The sequence below is a fragment of the Sinohyriopsis cumingii genome, chromosome 3 (genome assembly GCF_028554795.1).
Source record: "Sinohyriopsis cumingii isolate HCF-2022 chromosome 3, ASM2855479v2, whole genome shotgun sequence".
Taxonomy (NCBI): Eukaryota; Metazoa; Mollusca; class Bivalvia; order Unionida; family Unionidae; genus Sinohyriopsis; species Sinohyriopsis cumingii.
This window is the reverse complement of record NC_142963.1, coordinates 31,050,503-31,068,461: the sequence shown is the minus strand read 5'-3', so window position 1 is coordinate 31,068,461 and position 17,959 is coordinate 31,050,503. Positions and strand designations below refer to the sequence as shown.

The following is a 17,959-nucleotide window of genomic DNA, read 5'->3' as shown; positions in this document are numbered from 1 at the left end:
TATGCTATCCTTATAGTATTACCTTCGTATGCAATCATAGAAACAGAAAGAGTCAATTTTCCCAATCTTGAAAAACTGCCGAGGTATTATCACTACATACAGCTGAGCAAAAGAGGATGTAAACGAAATTAGACCAATATCAATTATTTCATCTCTTTCCAAATTACTTGAAAAGCATGTACAAATTTCTTTTATGACCTATCGCCACAATAATAATATACTTCATGAAAATCAATCTGACTTTCGAAAAAAATCATTATTGTGAAACTGTACTTATCTCTATGGCTGCAAGCCTTAGATGAGACATAGTCAGTTGCTATTTCTGATAATCGATTTTAAAAAGGCTTTCAACCTAAGAGAACGTGGCATGAAATTCTTCTTGAAACGTTCAAAATCTATCAATGTAGTGAATATAATATTATTAAGTGGTTCACATCATCCTTGACCAACAGATCTCAGCAGGTAATTTAGATGGCCACCTATCAGGAAACAAAACAATCAGTTGTGGAGTACCACAAGGTTCTTTTTTGGGGCCATTGTTATTAGTTCTGTTCATAAATGACCTACCCCTAGAAATAGGAGATTCAGTCTCACCAACTGACATATATGCTGATGACACAACTTTGTGTGATGCTGAAAGCAATCAAGCTGAAGTTGAGAAAACCTTCACGCTGCTCTCAACAGACTTTAAATATGGTGCAAGGAAAATGGTATGATCCTCAATACAAACAAAACAAAACTCTTTCTGATAACAACATGACAGAAAATGTATGATTGCAAACTGATTTTAAGCATGTTCTTTATCATAACATTGATCTGAAAATTTTTTGTTTTGATAAATCTCTTGAAATATTTTCCTTGGTCTCATCGAACCGATTATATTTCAAATACAAAATCAAGGCCTGAAGTTCATTAGCTTATAGACCTATATTTTACAAAAGTTACATTCAACCACATCTGAACTACTGCAATATAAGTTTGGGAAACACGTCTGCTATAAATATGAGAACAATTTACAGACTCCAGGAAAGGGAATCTAAAGTAATTCTTAATCAGCAAATATATAATGTTCAAAATCCAATGCTTAAAATCAAAGTATAACAATGCATGGAAGAACACTCTTACGAATGACCAAAATACTACATAAGGTGTCAATAAAATCTGACCCCATTTACTTGAATACCATTTTCCAAGAAAGAGTATTTACTGGTACACCAAATCTAAGATCATTAAAAGAATACATTTTCAAAGTACCCAAGTAAAAAACTAAGAACTAGTAATAATAATTAGCTTTCAATTTTTACTTCTCTCGATTGGAATAACATTCCACATTATATTAAATCAGCTCCAACTATTTCTTCTTTCTACAATCGGAACATTATATGGATGAAATCCCGAAAAAGTAAAAGTTACGCTACCCACATACATTTACCTTTTAGTTTTCCTATTCATTTCTACAGCAATGTAGCATTGATATAAATAGTTCTTCATGTACTCTGTATATGTGTGTGTATGTGTGTGTGTGTAAGCATATTCTTAGCTTATTATATATATATATATATATATATATATATATATATATATATATATATATATATATATATATATATATATATATATATATATATATAATTATTCTTTTTTATAAGTAGTCAATCAATTACGACTCTTTGCAGATACTGATGTGACGAACAGAATTATTTAAAAGCACTTTGTATATACAGTGACAGACTAACATTATAGCATTTATGATGACGCTTCTCAATCACTGCACTCTTTGCCTGATATACGAACCTCTTTAATGGGTTAAACGTTCTCACTTAGCACGCAAGTAAAAGCAAATTATTTAATTGCCAAAAAATGTATTTAAATAGCACGATTACCGTCTGAGCAGACATTCATTAGAATCCATTAAACTTAAAGACCGACAAATGCTATTGTTGCACAACTTACAGTCTTTCTTGTCTCTTTTCAAGTGTTGATGGACTACATATTTTACCATTCTGAAAACCTTCTAACGCCCTTACAAGACTGTGGGTTAAATAACTTTCCAGAATTTACGTCAATCTTCTATCATTAAAGGTATGCAATAAAGTATCTGAACAGTCATTTGTTAGATTCCAATACCTGAAACAAAACAAAATAACCGTGACAATAAACATCGAGGGCAAGTTTCACACAATTATCATCTCCTTCGCGTCTTTTTTAAGCCCTCGAGTGGCGTTATTGTATACAGTTTCGACTAGACTATGCATGGGGAAGAAATTGCAGTATTTAAATAGTGGCTGAGAACCATCGAATTATTGGGGTCTCTTTTATTAGCGCGTACTTAGATGTAATCATTTTCAAATGTCGAAACGGTGTCATAAATTGTACTGTAATTTATGCCATTAGAATAACTGATTAATACAATAGTCACGTGAATTTGAAGACAGTTAGCTACACATTTTATTGATTAAAGTTTTTTTAAAATCCTTTAGTCTGGGTTTCGTTTGCGGTTGATACTACACATGCCATGTGTTTAGAGACGAGTTTAATTATGGAACGGCCTGTTTGCAGAAAGCGACTTTAGAAGAAGGATACGTTAGCGGAAATGAAGTGTTCTAATATGCATTAATTGCTTTAAATGACGTGAACAAATGAATATTGATTACAAGTTTTGCATTTATTGTCTTGTGGTGCCCCAGATTATTTACTAGCTGTGGATTGTTTTGGAACCTTGGATTGTCAGCTATGCTTCAGAAATACTATGTAAAGAATCAAAATATATATGTGGTTTGTGTACATTTTCTTTGTTAATTGTATCTTATCATTAACCGTTTTGTGGTCTATGTACATTGTCTTTGTTACATTGTAACTTATCATCAACCGTTTCGTGGTTTGTGTAAATTCTATGTACTGAGAATCACTTCTATAAGAAAAGACAAACCTGAACACTGACTTAAAAGTGTTCATTTTTGATGAGGTTGAACGACAACGCGAAAAAAATTCTAACTTCTTAAGGTTATTTTATTTTTGATTTAGACTGTTGCTTTTCTATTAATGTTCATTATAATTTTCATGAAATAACTTTTTTTCAAAATGCACAAATGTCAACCACGCTTGAATAGACAGGCGCACGTACGAATCTCTTTGATGATTATTTTAATTTTATTTCCTTAAACGGTTGGAAATTTTAGATTATACAATTTGGAGAAATATCGATGTTGTTGTTGTAGGGTTTAACGCCATTTTGTAGCACACGATAGTCTTTACATGGCGGCCAGTATAATTGGTGGAGGAAGAACCCTGGAAAACCCCGGGAAGAACCACCAACCCACGAGAAGCTACTGGCAGGCTTTCTCACGTACCAACGTTAGCCGAAAATATCGATGTTAGACACACTATCCATGGATAGGACATTTGTGGTTATCACCCATCTGCCGGTCTGTCTGTATGTATGTATGTATGTATGTATGTATGTCTCCTTTTATAGTTGTGAGTATCCATTTATTATTGACTTTTAGAGCATGTTCTTACAAGCAGTCTCTTTTTTAAATCATACTGTTTGCAATTTTTCCGGTCACGTGGATTAATATTGATTTAAAAGGCGAACCAAAGTAATATGACGGAATCATGTGAAATAATTGGATCTTTAAAACTTACATATTTGATGCAAGGAAAGTTAAACAGAATTAAACTAATTTTAAGAAGGCTGTTCTAGATGAATTTGCTGGTAGCAATCAGAAATTTTGTCTAAAGACCCCAGCAAATTTTAGAGTTATTACATGTCAGAATAAGCAAAGAAAAATCATGCTGCAAGTTATTGCATGTACCGTCCGATACTTGATGTTTCATGAGTCAAAAAGAAAATGAACCAAAAAAAAAAAACGTCATTGGGCATGTTATTTAATCTGAGTATTGTCCGATATTTACACCCATATATGAATAAATATTCCGTCTGCATTAATTACACTCCTTTATATGTATGATAGCTAATGTAATTATTGCTTTGTTAAGTTCCTCTGAATACAATGAAATACAGTGTTCCATTTTTTTCAAAGAAAACTTTTCTGGTTTAAAATATTCAGCAATACAAATCAGCTGACGTATCGAATTCGTGTTATAATTTTTTTTATCGAACTTGTGTTATAACTTTCTTAACTCGTGTTAGAAAGAAGGATATATCAACATATGAAAAATGCAAATAGTTGAGATTGATTTCGTTAAAGTTATATAGCCAAAAATGTGCAATAAATGCTTAAAATCGGAGAGCAAAGTGAAATGTTCCTACAAATGTATCTAAAATTATGTATAATGAATCTATATTATCAGGTATGGACAGTGTACTTAATTTAATTATTTCATATCATTTAAGTATGGAAAGTAAATATTATTTAATTATCTGTTATAATGTAAGTATGGACACTAAATCTAATGATCTGATTTAATGTCTATAATTATTCTCCTAGTATGAACAAAAGATGTTTGACATATATAATTGATTCATTGGTTTAACCATAATTATCTGTATGTAGTACAGCTAAGATTCCTTCCTTTATTGACTTTATGTTTCGCTAACCAAGTTTAGAACGGTGAACTATCTGGAACTTAATTTTTTTGTGGGCATGCTCATTGGAACTAAGGAAGGTAATTTTAGGCGCTAGATCAGTAACTCCGTTGCAACCTGAAACCTCCTTTGTACAGCAATTTATGTCTGTATTCGGTTGAACAAGCTTCTCTTCAGCCACGCGTCTACGCTCTACTTCGCTGAGCAAATTCCTCTCTAGCCACTTTATACAACCTACTTGGCTGGGAATGCACCTGTCTAGCCATCCGATTATGTTATCTATCCATCCGATTATGGTATCTATTCATCCGATTATGTAAAGGCTCACATCTAGCTGGTATTTTAATTGGTACTAGTGAACAGAAACCTTTATTATACTATGGACGATTGGTAAAATGGGTAAACTTATGTATATACTGTGATTACATTTTTACGGTCGTGGTTTTAACCCATGGATGACGACCTATAACTAGGTCACCATGCTGTTTTGAGTGGGTCGCTGAGATAAACCTTCATAATTTTAAAATTGCTACCCAAGTGCTTTCTTTCAGCACTTGATCGGTGGCAAAGCTAACCCCACAAACGTAATCTGGATCGCCGCCCCAAAAGGTTAAGAACCGCTGTTTTTACGGTATTGTTGTTTACTTCTTAGCAACTGCAGCATGCGCACTTCTGCCTTTTCACACACACACCACGCAACAATCGCGAACTATAAAATACAAGTCTAATCAGCAACTAGACACAATCTTCTGTTGAAAATATTTCTTCCTCTTGACAAGGTCCTATTAAAGCAAACTTGCACATTTTAAGATGTGTTATACTAGATAGTTATCTTTTTACATACTTTGAGGATAATTACAATACATGTAAGCTGTTATTTTATCTTAAAATGAAGATATATTTGTAGAGCAACTGAACATTTGTTATCTTGATTTTCTCAAATAAATTTAGAGAAATCTTATAAAAACGTCTACGAACGGAGGACAGAATTAACCGTAGCAACTGGGTAAATCAAATGTTTTGACCTGCCTCGCTCTCATTTAAAAGCTTGTACAAACTTAATTAGGCACCACACCCTAGCTAAGAATGAAGAGAGAGAGAGAGAGAGAGAGGAATAATACAGGGTCATTCGTGTATCAGAATCATTCTTGTTTAGGAAACCACATTCGGTAATACGCATTAATAAATGAGATTGCTTGCGCCATTTTTAAACTATCACTGTTATTACTTAGTTACATGTTACCATGTTTACAATGTTCTAGCCATACTTAAATACCGCATTCCATTACTGTTACAAAGTATTAGTAATATTCGTTCTCCAATCTCTCTCGAATCATTCATTGTGATTACTTATCCCATAAAATTATTAATACTTTGTAATTAATTTCATTTTCATAAATTATATTTATCCGCATATCCCTTAATAATTACCCCCCCCCCACAAAAAAAAAACGAAAAAAAAAAAACGAAATATCTCTAAATATTTAAAGACACAATCTAGGACGATTGGTCAATACTAGTTTGCAACCATACAGTGAAACCATTAGCCTTGAAATTAGTTTTAGGGGAATAGAAATGGATTATTTTTTAAATTTAAAAAAAAAACGCTTGGTGGTGCCATGACAGCGACGGACACAGCATATTGCCGTGACCAGGATTCGAACCTGGGTTGTCGCGGCCACAACGCGAAGTCCTAACCACTAGACGATCACGGCTGTCACTTCCAAGCTGACGATCGTACGCTCACGTCAGATCTAAATGTTTACTTTCCAATCTATCTTTATGTTGCCCTGATTTTAAGTCGTGTTACCTGTCTTCTTTCTCATGATCACACGACAATTCAAGGGATTGTCCCACTTTGCTATTTTAGGATCAGTGACAGTGCACCGAGACAAATAATTTTACGAACGGAAAAAATAAAAAGACGCGCAGACAGGATAGAAGATAGACAAACACAATAAGGACAGAAATTATCAGAGATACTACTACAATCGAATGCTTGCTTAGGTATCATATTTTGCCTCGACTGTGTGTGTAAATAATATTTTCAATAAACCGGTTCTATGAACTAGACATGTATTTACCCTTGATAAATTTATTAACCTCTAATCAAAATCTTTAAAGATATAGAGTTTTCTCTATGGTTTGTCTTTCGACAAAGAAAACTTTTTTTATGCCTCATCCAAATTTATGATAGATTCTATCCTAGTCTTGGGGTTTATTTATCTCATTCTTTTATTGCGTTACTCATTTACAAGTCGACTGTAAACAACATAAATCCTGATCTGCCGTATCATAATGCGATTACAGATCAGGGTCTATCTTGTTTGCTCTACTAATTGCTCACAACAAACTGCATAGACTCACATCTGCCGGCACACTATGTGACTGCAGATCTGGGTCTATGCAGTTTGTAATTTGACTCGTATTTTAAGCGAGTACAGACCGTATGGTATATGTTGGCGATGTTGGGAAAATATTATTTTTATCTTAACCATCAAATGTTAATTGATTAGATAAGCATGTGACTGTAGATCTTACTGAGGTCACATCTTAGCACAAACATAGAATAAGGCACTCAGCAAATATCGAAGTTATGACTAAGGACACGATTGGTGCTTTTGGAAAGTACCAAAGAGGAAGTGAATGAAATATTCCAAGAGACATAAATCTAAATCCAAACGAAACATTTTGCTTTTCGTCCACGTTTATGATTCGATACAAATCAGAAGGTCTGTGTAAAGAACAAATCGTCAGGAAATTGTGATGTTTTGCGTGCTTCAGTTGTGTATAGTACATAATGTGAAAACTTAGCATATCCCGCTTACCAAGAAACGTAGGTCATTAAAATCTAATTCCACTTTATATATATATATATATATATATATATATATATATATATATATATATATATATATATATATATATATATATATATATATATATACATATATATATATATATATGTGTGTGTGTGTGTGTGTGTGTGTGTGTGTGTGTGTGTTTGTGTGTATGTATAATTATGTATGCATGTATGTATGTATGTATGTGTGTGTATGCGTGTGTGCGTACGTGCGTGCGTGCGTGTGTACATGCGTATATGTGTGTGTGCAATGAAAATGCATGCCAAATATGATATGCCACAGTGTCTAGGAAACTGAGCTACAAGAGATACAGAGAAATCAAACTACAATATGTGTGCATGTCGGTGTGTAAGAGAAAGATGAGGTTCCAAAAACGTCTTAAAAAGTCTTAAAAACTGACAAAGTATGTTTTAGTTTCATTTTTATAAATTTTTGCTCCTTTTAATCCGAGGAAGCCGATATAGCTCAGGTGTTCGAGCGTTGGACTCGTAATCTCAAGGTCGTGAGTTCGTAACCCGCCCAGGACAGCACTGGTTGGCTGACTCGGCGTGTTCATGGATAAGCATTTGCCTCTTATTTCCTGGGCAAAGAATACAGACGAACCAAGTGATCAAGGTGTCTTTAAAAATTCAACCAACCGACGGACCAATCTTTTTAAATCCGACTAATTAGGATGAAATTCTCAAGACCCGTTGGAAAATTCAGCTGCTTTACATGATCTGTACGATAATGTTAACTGTACTGACAGAAGTAGTATATCACTCAGCTTACAGATTTTGTACGAAATCAAAATAGTCTAATGATGACAAAGTATTTGAAAGATACCTTTAAATCCATCCGTGCATTTTTCCAATATGACACACAGTGCTTAATCAGTTTTCTTGTCAAACCTTAAAAACGATTACATGCATTGATTCATAGATCAATTGTAGAAGCATTGCAATTTGTGAAAAGTAAGCATTCGAGTAAGCTTAATGCTGTATTCATCCTGTTTATAAATTAAGTTTGCATGGACGAATCGGGAGGGGGAGGGGCGGGCGTGAAAAAACATGACCTTTCTTTGAGTATGCTTTCTTTCTTTACGCTAAGATGGTTCACATTATGCACTGGAAACACTTAAATGCAGGAGCTTCGGTGGACTTTACGGACAGGTCCCCCCCCACACACACACACACCGTCAGTTCCACCAAACTAACCGCTCGCAGACATGTTTACGCTCCCCCAAAACAATATTTCTGGATCCAGTTCTTGTTTGACCCCAACAAAATTGCTAGAGAACTGTTTTCCCTGCACAGTACACTTTACATTTCTGTCACAAGTAGTTATATTTTTATCACCCCGGAGCCCCGGGTGGCCCAGTTGTCTAAGGTGCTTGCATTTACAGATCACTGACATCTCACCTCTGTCCTCAAGGATCGGAGTTTCCAACGCGGGTATGTGAGAAAGCTTGCAAGTAGCTTCCAGTGGGTCGTTGGTTCTTCTTTCACCAAATATACTGGTAGCCATGCATAACCTCTAATGTGCTGAAAAATGCCGTTAAACAAACAAAACCAAGTCTACGTTTTTATCACTTCACTATTTCACATTTGCACTCTACATTTCTTAGCAAAGCTTATTTAACAATATCTTCGTTTAAGCTGTTTTGAAAAATTAAAAAAATGTAAATAGGATTACAGTTAACCATCGCAGAGAGATATATGCATACGTAACTGCTTGTTAATCACCATCTTAACTAACTGGTCTTAGCAATTGCATAGATGCGCTCAGTATATTCACTATTTACGTAAAACGCTTATTTCTATCTTGAGTTACTTTTGGACTATTGATTTATTTGTATATGTTATGAAAGCGTTGTGTTCAAGTTCCTGTGACTATTGATTTAAATATCTAAGACTACGACAAAATCAGTGTGCATCGCTACTAAAACTGCTCAGAATTATCTTGTGATCTGACCGTAATTTTCAGTTCCCTTTCCTGTTGCACACACCATACTATCAAGAGGCTTACTGATATTGTATTTGGATCATTAAAAATATATAATTTTAAAGACTTTACATGGATCACGTTGATACTGGAGGTCAAAACGAGTCTCTCCAATGAAGCAAAGAAGCTTTCTGAAAATTAGTACAATGTAAAGTACAGTAACATCTTCTATACAAAATGATAAGTGAAAGTTGATAAGTTTATTCTTGAATATTATACATTCAGATATAACACAGAGTATAAAATAAATAAATAAATTGACCATAAAGACACACAACGAATTTATTTAAAAAGTCGTTGTCGTGATAAATCTTCAACATCGTACGTACTTAAACAGTGTACGTACTTAAACATTGCTAAGGTTCCCTTTGTACGTAATCATTGTTATTACTTTCCTTATCAATAGAAGCTTATCAAAGATAGAAGATTATATTAAGATTAAAGTAAAATAAATGGTAAATTTGTAAGACTGTACTTGTTTGCAAGGATGTACAACTATTTCTTTGGTACGTTTTTGATAGACAGAAGACTTGTTGGGATAATTGTGCCTTACCATTTCTGAAAGTGCTGTCCGCTAGATTGAAACAGTGAATTTCAGGCATGGGTATTGACAACTTTGCAATAGATGAATTGGAGTCATGGGTATTGACAGCTTTGCAACATAAGAATTTGAGGCACGAGTATTAACAGCTTTGCAGTAGATGAATTTGAGAAACGGGTATTTACATCTTTGTATTTGACGAGGCTTGGGTGTTGAAAATTTTGTAGAAGATGAATTTGGGGCATGGAAATTGACAACTTTGCAGTAGATGAATTTAAGGCATGGGTATTGACAGCTTTACAGTAGACGCATTTAAGGCATGGGTACTGGCAAATATGCAGTAGATAAATTTGAGACATGGATATCGACAACTTTGCAGTAGGTGAATTTTTTTTGAGGCATGGATATCGACAACTTTGCAGTAGATGAATTTGAGGCATGGGTATTGACAGCTTTACAGTAGACGCATTTGAGGCATGAATACTGACAAATATGCAGTAGATAAATTTGAGGCATGCATATCGACAACTTTGCAGTAGATGAATTTGAGGCATGGATATCAACAACTTTGCAGTAGATAAATTTAAGGCATGGATATCAACAACTTTGCAGTAGATAAATTTGAGGCATGGATATCAACAACTTTGCAGTAGATGAATTTGAGGCATGGATATCAACAACTTTGCAGTAGATAAATTTGAGGCATGGATATCAACAACTTTGCAGTAGATAAATTTGAGGCATGGATATCGACAACTTTGCAGTAGATGAATTTGAGGCATGGATATCGACAACGTTTTTGCAGTAGATGAATTTCAAGTATGGATATCGACAACTTTGCAGTAGATAAATTTGAGGCATGGATATCGACAACTTTGCAGTAGGTGAATTTGAGGCATAGATATCGACAACTTTGCAGCAGATGAAGTTGAGGCATGGATATCGACAACTTTGCAGCAGATTCATTGAGATCAGTATACACTTTGCTTCCATAAATATAACTGTTTAATTGTACCTGCAGACGACACACACACAGACAGACACACACAAACACACACACACACCACCCTATGCTTATACATTTGATTACTGTATGCACAATAACACAATTAGAACAGTAGGTAAGAAATACTCACCATTTAAAACAAAATAAAACACAACTACAACGACAGCAAAACACCAACTTTGTCATAGGCGCAAGCTGCAATATGACTTAGAAAGACAGAAATTTTACCGCTAGAGCAACACGAATGAGCAATGACGTAAAATCAGCTATTTGATTTCTTTTCTTGGGAGATATCTGTCGCTATATCGATCTTTGGCGATTCGTTGTAACGCTCATACAGAATAGTCGGTTTCACCCATAATCAATTCCCGACAAATCTTTACCAACTTTCTATAGGTTTTCTTGTTCAAACTCTGTACTAATTATTAGTTTGGGACACCTTCGTTTTAACAATGTATGTCACGGTCATTTTGAAAGTAAATTGAATGAATGACGTATTCCAAAATGGTTCGAACTACATTTCTAGATTTAAGACAATGATAAATGCCTTTTCAGATCAATAAGTCAAATTTCATTCTGGTAGTTATCAGCTCTGTGGATGATAATATTCATCTGTCACGTGGTTCCGTCTATGTTTAAATACACACTCTTTGGTCTCTTAAGATATGGAACAATACACTTTGCAATAAATATGTTACTTGTCGCCAAGTTATCAATAGTCTTGTTGGAAGGAGCTGACTCGACACTTTGCACTCGATGATGAAGAAAGTAGTTTATATCCATCTCAAATATTAGCATTAAGTATATTCTTAAAGAAGGAGCGATAATGAATGAATGGAGATGAGGATGACATGCACACAGATGTACATACACACACAAACACACACATATTCATAGATACACACACATATATACAAATCTCTCTCTCTCTCTCTCTCTCTCTCTCTCTCTCTCTCTCTCTATATATATATATATATATATATATATATATATATTTATATATATATGAAAATATTGGAAATGAATTGATCAAAACTAAAGTTTTTCGAGCAAGTGGTACAATGCTACGAAATGTGACCCAGTTTTATTGTGATGTTTTCTCGATTTGACCTTAAATGTCAAAAGGTTCCACTACTCGTTGCAAAAATCAATACAAAGGAGAATTAGTATTTACCCATATTTGTAGTAATTCTGCTTTTTTGTTGATGGATGGGCTTCAAACGATGACAAAGCTTACGTGTCTTTGCAACTTTAAGTAATGGAATCATAAAGTTGGACGCTTTCTGTGCAGGACAGAAGTAGACCATTAGTGGGCAATACATTATGTGGTCTATAGGTACTGTTCTGTCAAAAACGAATGTGGAATTTCTTGTTATGATGAATTTATTGATATTATTCACTTTTGGGGTATTTTCTAGATCCTCTCGCAGAATTATAAGCGAGTTGATCCTGAGTATGATTCATTGAATCTACCGAAGTAATTTCCATAACGTTACTGTCAATAGAAGGTAAAATTACAAGACTAATTTAAGTATTACCAAGATCAGTTCTCGATAATGTGGGTGTGAAAGTTAATGAAAGTGGCCTTCGCGCATGGGGGGGGGGGGGGAGAGAGAGAGGAGAGAGAGTTTAAAGAAGCAATGCGATAATACTTTGTTATATGTATTCATTTCTCGTATTACACACACACACACACACACACATCACACCATTGCTTAAATGGAAACGAAGTCGTGGAAATATTTGCACCGTTTCCCTGTCTTAAATGGCATGTAAATTACATGATATCTCTTTAGACCCCATTCTCACTTAGAACTAATACCTGTCATTTTTATTGAGCCTGGTCAAATTCAATCACTATAACCGTAAACATCATTCAGTATGAAGAAATAATTAAGATTTGAGAGACATTTGGAAACCAACACGCGAAGCGTACAACCGGTAACCGAAAGGAACTGGTATACGCTATTTCGTTTTTAACGTGCGGACAATCCTAATAATAATTGCCGGTTCGATTTACATTTCCAACAACGGTATGAAATTGTATCTTGAAACAGATAAATAAGACACTATTAAATTAAAATTTAAAAAAAGCATTCCACAGTACCCACGCAGTTGTATGCTATCCGTTGTATACATTTGGTCAATTAGCGTGTGGCGCACCTTTCGTACTGTCACTGCTGTCGTGGCTCAAATCATATAGTGTCGTATATATTAAACTGGCTCCACCCGAATAATTATATCGCCAACTGTTCCACAAACTGAAATCACGCTTTATGGATATTTTAAAGGGCAGCGTTGACCATAATCTTCCTGTCTTACAATGTATATGTCTAATTTCTACGTTTTAAAGGAGTTTATTTCTGTACCGTCCATAGATCATTATTTGCTTCCTAACTCTTACAAATGGGCAGCTAAACTGAACGTAGTACAGAAAAAGATATACATTTTTTTCCAGATGATCACTGATAGGATTGCAAATTATTACTTTCGTCAACCAACACCTTAACGGTATTCCTTAAATAATTACACCTAAATAAACAGATCATATTGAATAGGACCTGCTGTCTTGTATGTATGCATGTATAGGGTTTAAAGGCACATCAACACAATCATGGCTATAAAGAACAGATTATGGATCCCAAGAAGGCAAGGAAAACAAAAATAAAGACAACAATAGTACACTTCTTAATTAAAAAGGTGTAAAATCTTGGATATTAACCGTACTCTTTTTTTTCCATTTTTGTTCTTCAAAGTCCAAGACATTTTCAACAAAAACATCATCGCTAAATGCATCCCTGGTTGACCCGATTGTCCTCATTAGTCACTCCCTAAAAACAAACAGGAGGGAGAATCGGATCTATTTCATATTTCCCAGTCCACAGCTGAACATGCTGTTTGAACACCAAAACACTTTTGAAAATATGGGATTGATTTTTTCCATGGTTTATAATAAATCATATAATTCTCAATATATTTTTTCTAGATATTGTTTCTAATAACCCAATTATTAAAAAAGGAAGGGGGTTTGATAGAAAATGAAGTACCCGAGTAGTTTTATCTGATAGTTCTTTTCAAGACTGCTGCATTTGCATTTGAACTTAACACCGCTTTGCATGAAAATACACCTTCAACTGCAGTTCAGGATATAATAGATTTTACACGAGTACTCATTTCAAATGAAATTTATGAAACGAGTCGAATAATTTATGTCTTTTGCTAGCGATGGCGAGAGAAAAATTTAAATTATTTGACGAGAATGTAAGATTATATTTACCGAATGACGAAAAATACTGACTTTTTTTTCCAAATCGCTGAATACTGTAGTGCGATGATTCTGAAATACTTACATATGTCTTGTTTATCAAGTCTTTCATTTGGATGCGATTGTTACGTCATTTCTAGCGTCACATGGTAGTATTAAACGTATCACATGCGTAGAAATTATAAAATGGAATATTATGTAACACATTCAGTTGTCACGTGATTAATGTTTAAGAAGAGACTAATGGTTTCTTAATTTGTACGCATTAATTAGACCAGAAAGAACCATTTGTATGTGAATGTACATAGACAAGAACAATTACCTTGAACTTGATCTCATATAAAGTTGTGCACATTTAGACGGGAGCTTTTGATGGCTATATTCGCATGCCATGTCTTTTAGCGAACAAGAATATTAAAAATTTCTCATTGTATGTGCTGTACAAGGCCACGAGATAAATATGGTTCTTTACTGTGACTACAAATATTGGTGGAATGCTATTATATATTTCAGTAGCACGTGTCAAATTCTTGGTATGTGTTATCTAAGTACCAAAGTCATGAAAACACGCATAGATGTGTGTTGAGTTACCTTTAACAAATCAGTTTGGTGCATAAAACACTGCTATGCTGTTCTGTTTGGTAAATAAAAGCTAACTTTTTATTCTAATGCAATATTTTCTCACACTGGTATCTTTCAGTAGTATAGACTTTGACTTAAAAGTTTTTATTAATGCCCTAAAAAGGAGTTTAATAAGCCCAATCCTCTCCCCCGTCGCTTTCAGTGTATCCCACTCAGCGTTCGTAACTTGTTGGAATGCTACTCGTTCAATAATAACTTAATATTCAGAAATCCTCACACGATCTGGTGAATGAAGTTTTGCATATCAGACTGAATTTATAGTAGTTGTTTTTAAAAACCATTATCCTTTTCGGATCTCAATGAATCTACTTGTTTGTGGATATATATATATATATATATATATATATATATATATATATATATATATATATATATATATATATACATATCCATGAACACGCCGAGTCAGCCGACCAGGGCTGGCCTGGGCGGATTGCGAACTCGCGACCTTGAGATTACGAGTCCAACGCTCGAACATCCAAGCTACATCGGCTTCCTTTGATTAAAAGGAGCAAAAATGTAGAAAAATGCAAATGAAACATACTTTGTCAGTTTTTAAGACTACATACTTTGTCAGTTTTTTAAGACGTTTAAAGACTGTTTTTGGAACCTTATCTTTCTCTTACACACAGACATACATATTGTAGTTTGATTTCTACAGCAATCGCAATTGCTTTGGCAAAGTATGCCAGCCACTATGTATCTCTTGTAGCTCAGTTTCCTAGACACTGCTGCATGCATGGCATGTATTTTCATGCACAAACACAAACACACACACACTCGCGCACGCACGCACGCACGCGCGCGCGCACACACACACACACATACATACATACATACATACATACCCCTGGATTTTAGAGGAGAATGCTTGATAATATTTAATGCAAATAATACAAATAGTACTATCGTAAATGTTAGAGAACTTTTAATAGCACTTTCCTTTTTGCAAGTGTGTCTGCTATGCATGAGTGCATGTAACACCGACTTAGAGGCATCATTATTTTGTGATGTGTACTTATATATACACGCAGATTATAACACGCAGATTATAACAACGGGCAAACGAATGCTCGGCTTAGTCCCCATATAATGCGTTCTCATACCTGCAACCTCGGATAACACTAGACTAACGAAAACACGAGCCAAATAGTTTCCTTGTTTTCCCAGAAATTCTCCAATTTCCTTTAAAACAAGCTGATTGATATGCAAACTCGAATCATACTATGCATACTGAACCTTATGGACCACAATTCCAGTTGGAAAGGCGGGGTGACCTATATTCTAGAATATCCTGAATGAAGTGGGAAGGAAACTTATGAACCAAATTTGATGACAGCTCGCTGTTATCAGAAACCAGCAAATAAGGGTATTTATGAATTTTAAATCGTTTGTTTAGACTAAGCGGTAAAAATAAGCAACCCTACTGCCCATTTAACATATACAGTATAACTAATGTGAAACCATTGACTCAGATTCCTAATATAGGGTACGGTCACCTTGGTCATTATCACAGTCATCTAATTGCTGCCCCCCCCCCCCTTCACCGTTGTGCCATTTTTCTCACAAACGCTACGTAGCTTGATAGACAAACAATAATGCAGATAATCATCTTAAGATCTATCAATAATCAGCATTATTCATACCTTACAGAATATTAAAATGATATCGTGACATATCAGCATAGAATTAAATGTTTCGTGAAGAAATACATCGTTAACCAAGAGCTGTTTAGTACAAGTAATATTGAAAATGCGGTGGAAATAATAGACGTAAGCACAGGTTACATTCTTTCTAGTAAGTGTAAACGCGTATGTTTAGATACAAAAGTGGATTTTTTAAAAAAATTTTTATTAGCGATACTTTTATCACAGTATTGACCATATCATTCAAAAGAAGTGGGAGTAAAGTGCCTTTCTCTTGGACACAATGACCGGATCCCACTCGGTTTGACTTGGGCAGACATCGGAACCACTACGAGTCCAACGCTGTACCAAATGAGCTACAGCGGGTACAATACACAGACAGGCTTATATGATAAAAGAAAAAAAGTCAGAACTGATAGCCTTCTGACTGATAATTTGACTTTTAAAATGAAATGTGTTTTTAACACTGTTTTATTCTGTACAGGTGTATCTATATTAGGAAACCAAATCGGAATATACCATTCGTTATTATGCCTTTGAAACTTCTCTGAATGACAGATATTGTTGAATGGACTATGACTCGGACAAATATCTTGTGAAAAGTTCGGGTATGATATACCATACAAGGTCAAGAAAGAATTGGACGGAATTTAAGTAGGTGTGTGAAAACCAATGCTCATAGGTGCTAGCGTGACTCGACACTGATCGATATAAACCGAAGTACTAAGAGAGACGATCAAATAAGGGATCAATCGTTTACAGTTAGCCACAGAAATAACTCCGAGTTAGTGTAGTACTCCGCTGTCGGTGACAGACGAATCAGGTAAGGTATTTTAGCAATGAAGGAGTTTATTGCCTTCGCACGTTAATTTAATAATATTAAGGTTATGAATGCAGGCCGATAATCATTTAAGTTATCGTACATCACAAATCCTAAATGATGGACATCACAGGTTTTTAACATTCTTCATTTACTCTGTTCGTCAATTAATTGTGAATTTCCATCAATTGATCTCATCACTGCATTGGCAACTAAATTGGGATTTTATGCATTTCGCGTTTGAATCATTAAATTTGTATGTCATGAATTATCAATGATGGATTTTCTGAAGGGACAGGATACAATGACTATATTTTAAATCAAGGTTTTTTGAGTGGTCTTATTCATTGGAAACATGTCATGAATTTTGGAATGATAAATAGTTCTATTGTATATATCTAAAAAGTTATCTAGCTTAAATTACATACTTTATCCTTTACTATATTGTACGACTAAAATCATGGAAGTGTTGTTTTTCATATTCACCTGCAGTTGTAAGTCATACATATACCCACACATGGGCAAAACGTAAATCTGTAATAATTAGGTACTATGTTCTCTAACTTACTTCAACTCTCCATGCTTCTAAAACAGCATATTAAAAGCTGCTTTTGTCATGTATGCATATTATTCACTGGTATTA

General features: G+C 34.6%; 1 non-coding gene across 1 annotated transcript; it reads right to left on the bottom strand.

Annotated features, from left to right (window-relative positions):
- Window positions 1-6,192: 6,192 nt before the first annotated feature.
- Window positions 6,193-6,264, bottom strand: Trnah-gug (transfer RNA histidin (anticodon GUG)). The gene has a single exon. It is a non-coding gene; the product is annotated as a tRNA-His (tRNA).
- Between the last annotated feature and the right edge of the window lie 11,695 nt (window positions 6,265-17,959).